The sequence below is a fragment of the Theropithecus gelada genome, chromosome 3 (genome assembly GCF_003255815.1).
Source record: "Theropithecus gelada isolate Dixy chromosome 3, Tgel_1.0, whole genome shotgun sequence".
Lineage (NCBI taxonomy): Eukaryota > Metazoa > Chordata > Mammalia > Primates > Cercopithecidae > Theropithecus > Theropithecus gelada.
In genome coordinates, this window is record NC_037670.1 from 56,907,025 (window position 1) to 56,912,917 (window position 5,893).

Genomic DNA, 5,893 nt, shown 5'->3' on the forward strand with positions numbered 1-5,893 from the left:
CAGAGTAGGAGGTGAGCAGCAGGCCAGTGAGCGTGACCGCCTGAACTCCACCTCCTGTCAGATTAACAGTAGCATTAGATTATCATAGGAGCGTTGAAACAGGAGGGGGGTAGGGAAGTGCTGGGTAGAGAGGAGTGGGGTCCCTGGCAAGGGCTCCACCCTCGGACCTGTGCCCACAGACCTACGTGAGGACAGGCATTCCTGTTTTAGTGCTCAAATGTTGCATTTTCCAAAACTGCTCTGGCCCACCACACCCCCCATCCTGTGCCTATAAAAACCCTTGAGACCCCCGCAGGCACACACACAAGCAGCTGGATACCAAGATGAACACACCGGCAGAAAAACACACCCACAGACGCTGGCAGGCGATTGATGATGGAACAAGACGGACACTAAGGGGAATTCAGCAAAGGGCAGTCAGAGGAGAGCCCGGCTGCTGAGCAGCCCGACTCCAGGAGAAGAGCACCTTCCCACTCCATCCCCCTTCTGGCTCCCCATCCATCTGCTGAGAGCTACTTTCCACCACTCAATAAAGCCTTGCACCCATCCTCCAAGCCCACCTGTGATCCAATTTTTCAGTACACTAGGGCAAGAACCCGAGATACAGAAAGCCCTCTGTCTTTGCCATAAGGCAGAGGGTGTAATTGAGCTAATTAACACAAGCTGCCTGAGCACGGCTAAGCTGAAAGAGCACGTGGTCACAGATGCGCACTGGGGCTTCAGGAGCTGTAAAAACTAACCCCTAGACTTGCTTGTTTGCGTGCTCCCGCTAGGGGTTTGAGCAGCAGGGCACTGAAGAAGTGAGCCACACCCCCATTGCATGCCCTGTGAGGGAGATAAGGAAAAACTTTTCCCATTTCAACATTAACCCTATTGTAAGCTGTGCATGTGAGGGATCTAGATTGTGCACTCCTTATGAGAATCTAACTAATGCCTGATGATCTGAGGTGGAACAGTTTCATCCCACTACATCCCCCCACCCCCAGCCCCCTCTGTGGAAAAATTGCCTTCCCTGAAACCAGCCCCTGGTGCTAAAAGGGTTGGGGACCGCCGCATAAGATCCTATAGAGATAATTCTGTCACTGGCCCTTATTAGGGTTATGCCCTGAAGAGCTAATAAGTTAATGGCATTTCTCCAAAATTAGAGAAGCATAGAAAGCCGGTTAAAACCATTAGGGTCAGTACCTCTTTTGGTTTGGACATGTACTTACATGCCTTCCTCTTGTTCAAGACAACTCCCTGCACTATCAGTACCCCTCCATCACATCGGTTAAAGGATATAATAATTGAGCAATACTTCATCCTGTTCAAAGTGTTCTCACATCCATCATGTCATCAGAGCCTCACAGCAGTCCTGAAAGGAAATAGATCAGGTGTCTGCCTGTGTCCATGCTGGAGAAGTCAGTGCAGAAAGAAAAAGATGACTGTGGCTTTCCAAGGCAGCAGGGGAAAGGATGGTAGATTCGCACCTCTCATCATAAACCTTTGCCCTCTTTTGAGCCACTATGAAACTTCAGGACACAGTGCCCAAATCTAACACCTGAGTCATGGAAACCTTAGTCTACAAACACAACCAGGACTTCCTCACAAGGGACTGGCTGAGAAACTGCTCAAATGACAGCTTGCAAAGATCCTTAAAAACAAATCAACAAGGCCGGGCTTGGCGGCTCACGCCTGTAATCCCAGCACTTTGGGAGGGCGAGGTGGGCAGATCACGTGAGTTCAGGAGTTCAAGACCAGCCTGGCCAATATGGTGAAACCTCGTCTCTACTAAAAATACAAAAAAATTAGCCGGGTGTAGTGGCACACACCTGTAATCCAAGCTACTCAGGAGGCTGAGGCAGGAGAATCACTTGAACCTGGCAGGTGGAGGTTGCAGTGAGCCAAGATTACGCCACTGCAATCCAGCCTGGGCAACAAGAGTGAGACTCTATCTCAAATAAAAACACAAAAACAAATCAACAAAAACACAGTCGATCTCAGGTACTTTGGGGAAGGCAGGTATAGGAGGGGTATGGAAGGGTGGTTCTAGATTGTTGATGTGTTGCATTTCTTGAGCTGAATGTTGGCACGTGGATGTGCTCAAATTGTGACAGTTCATTGATCTGTGTCCTTATAATTTGTGCATGTTTCTGTGTCAAGGTTGTGCTTGTGTAAAAGTAGAGATTTTTAAAGGCACAGATACCTTACTAATTTCATACTCGCCTTTGCCTCTGTTTTTGTTTCTCGGTTTTTGCATTCTTCTCTCCCCTCCCAGGGTGAATCACCCTACTCGTTAAAATTGTACTACAGCAAATGTTAGTAAATTATGTGCCTTGTGGTGGTGATGAAGTCAAATCAAACACATTTGTCACTGAAGAGATGGCCTCCAGCTGTTTATCTGGGAGATATAATGGAATACTAATGGGATAAACACTAGAAGTTGCCNAGTGTTTATCCCATTAGTATTCCATTATATCTCCCAGATAAACAGCTGGAGGCCATCTCTTCAGTGACAAATGTGTTTGATTTGACTTCATCACCACCACAAGGCACATAATTTACTAACATTTGCTGTAGTACAATTTTAACGAGTAGGGTGATTCACCCTGGGAGGGGAGAGAAGAATGCAAAAACCGAGAAACAAAAACAGAGGCAAAGGCGAGTATGAAATTAGTAAGGTATCTGTGCCTTTAAAAATCTCTACTTTTACACAAGCACAACCTTGACACAGAAACATGCACAGATTATAAGGACACAGATCAATGAACTGTTTTTTTTTGAGACGGAGTCTCGCTCTGTCGCCCAGGCTGGAGTGCAGTGGCGCCATCTCGGCTCTCCGCAAGCTCCGCCTCCCGGGTTCACGCCATTCTCCTGCCTCAGCCTCCCGAGTTGCTGGGACAACAGGCGCCCGCCACCACGCCCGGCTAGTTTTTTGTATTTTTTTAGTAGAGACGGGGTTTCACCGTGTTAGCCAGGATGGTCTCGATCTCCTGACCTCATGATCCGCCCGTCTCGGCCTCCCAAAGTGCTGGGATTACAGGCTTGAGCCACCGCGCCCGGCACAAACAGAATTTTTAAAATACATGATAGTTCTTCCAAAGAATTTAACACAGGTGATCTCAAAATCAATTCCTCTTACTCCATCCGTAAAGAATACAGAGGATGCTCTTATTTACATAGTACAACTGGGACTTTATTTTAAGCCCAAGCTCTCTATGTTCACTACTGATATATGTACTTATCCCTGCATTTCACATTGCATTTGCTCAATTTGTACTTTCCAAAAATACTTGTTATTTTGCTTACCTTTGAGCCACACCCACTGCCAAATAGAAGTTTTAAAGATTTCAACAAAAATGAGCTGGGCACAGTGGCTCATGCCTGTAATCCCAGTGCTTTTGGAGGCTGATGCAGGAGGATCACTTGAGGTCAGGAGTTTGAGACCAGCCTGGGCAACATAGTGAGAGCCCATCTCTACCAAAAAAGGTTTGTTTTAATTAGCTGAGCCACCTCACACCTAAAGTCCCAGTTACTCAGAAGACTGAAGTAGGAGGATCACTTGAGCCCAGGAGTTCAAGGTTACTGTGAGCTATGATTGAGCCATTGCACTCCAGCCTAGTTGACGGAATAAGACCCTGTCTCAAAAAATATACCTACATTGGACGAAAGTGACAATGAGCATTGAAAATATTTAAGTGACTCAAAAAGTGGATTTATAATTTAGAAGACAATGATATTGCAAGTAGAAGTAAAGTGTTTGTGTAAAATTTAACAAATTTTAAACATGTCTGATGGCATTCTATAATACTTCTGGAACATCCTGCATGCTCTCCAAATTGAACCACAAACTTGGGTCCCACTCTGAGGATGCCTGTCATCCTAGAGAGGTGAAATACAGCAAGCACAGACCCAATAAAGACACCAGGACATTAGCGCAGTTCATTGTTATCAAGCATCTTTTGACTTTTGGTTTATCTAGTTGCAAAGGTGCGAGGTCTAGGTACCATGATCCCTTCTTTGGACAAAGCCACTAACACAGAGAGCAGTTAAGCAACACATCCAAGCTCCCAAGACTGAAACCCAGGTTCCCAGGACTGTTTTGTGACTGTTCATGAAGATAGTTAGAAATCACAAGGTCGGCAGGGTGCCATGGTTCACGCCTGTAATCCCAGCACTTTGGGAGGCTGAAGCGGGTGGATCACCTGAAGTCAGGAGTTCAAGACCAGCCTGGCCAACATGGCAAAACCCCATCTCTACTAAAAATACAAAAATTAGCTGTATGTGGTGCCGCACACCTGTTATCCCAGCTATGTGGGAGGCTGAGGCACAAGAATCACTTGAACTTGGGAGGTGAAGGTTGCAATGAGCCGACATTATGCCACTGCACTCCAGCTTGGGAGACAGAGGGAGACTCTGTCTCAAAAAAAAAAAAAGAAGCGGGGCATGGTGGCTCACACCTATAATCCCAGCACTTTGGGAGGCCAAAGGGGGCAGATCACAAGGCCAGGAGTTGGAGACCAGCCTGGTCAACATGGCAAAACCCTGTCTCTACTAAAAATACAAAAACCAGCTTGATGTGGTATCGCATGCCTGTAATCCCAGCTACCTGGGAAGTTGAGGCATGAGAATTGCTTGAACCTGGGAGGCAAAGGTTGCAGTGAGCCAAGATCATGCCACTGCACTCCAGCCTGGGATGCAGAGTGAGATTCTGTCTCAAAAAACAAAAAACAAAAAAAGAAAAGAAAAGAAATCACACAGGTCAAGCATTCATGAATCACAGTGGTAGTGTAACAGGAGGCAAGATATGCTTGTATTGGGGATGCTCTCATAGATATGCACTGAATGTTGGAGGTGCAACTGACCAAGACCCAGGACCAAACCCATCAGTGATGGTAGCAGTCGTCAGAAGGAGATGCAATGGAGCAAGCAATAGGCAGTCTACGTTGGGGGACAGTCAGCATTTGCAAAGCATGACACTAGGCTGTTATTATCAGAGGTCTTGCAGAAAGGCAGAGCCCTAGATCAAGAAAGTCCATCGTGATGCAGGCAATAGGGTCTAACTTCCAGTAGAGCTACAAGTGTTCTGGACAAGGCTGAGTACTGGGCTCAGGACCTTGCAGGGTTTCAAGACCATCCACAGTCAGAAATCAAGCAGATTCCATTACAGGCATGTATTAAGGTGTTCACTTTTTTTTTTTCCCCTGAGACAGAGTTTTGATCTTGTCACCCAGGCTGGAGTGCAATGGCACAATCTCGGCTCACTGCAACCTCCAACCCCCAGGTTCAAGAGATTCTCCTGCCTCAGCCTCCCGAGTAGCTGGGATTACAGGCTAATTTTTGTATTTTTTTTTTATGGAGATGGGGTTTCACTATGTTGTTCATGCTGGTCTCCAACTCCTGACCTCAGGTGATCCACCTGCCTTGGCCTCCCAAAGTGCTGGGATTACAGGTGTGAGCCACCACGCCTGGCAAAGTGTTCACTTTTCTAACCTCTCCCTTATATATGTGTGTGTATATATATGTGCATGCGTGTGTGTGTGTGTATATATATACGTGTCTCTATATTTATACGCATATATATTATACTACAACAGAGACCCTGTCTTAAATATATATATATGTGTGTGTGTGTGTGTGTGTATGTCACCATGCTCAGTATGGTGCTCGTGTACGTATACGTATCTATAAATATATATAAATACATATACGTATATATATACGTATACGTATAAATATATAGATACATATATACTTATAAATACATATATACACATATATACATATCTATAAATATATACATATACTGAGCATGGTGACATACACACACACACATATATATATTTAAGACAGGGTTGTGTCGCAGTGGCGCAATCACAGCTCAGCTCACTACAGCCTTGACCTCCCAGGCTCA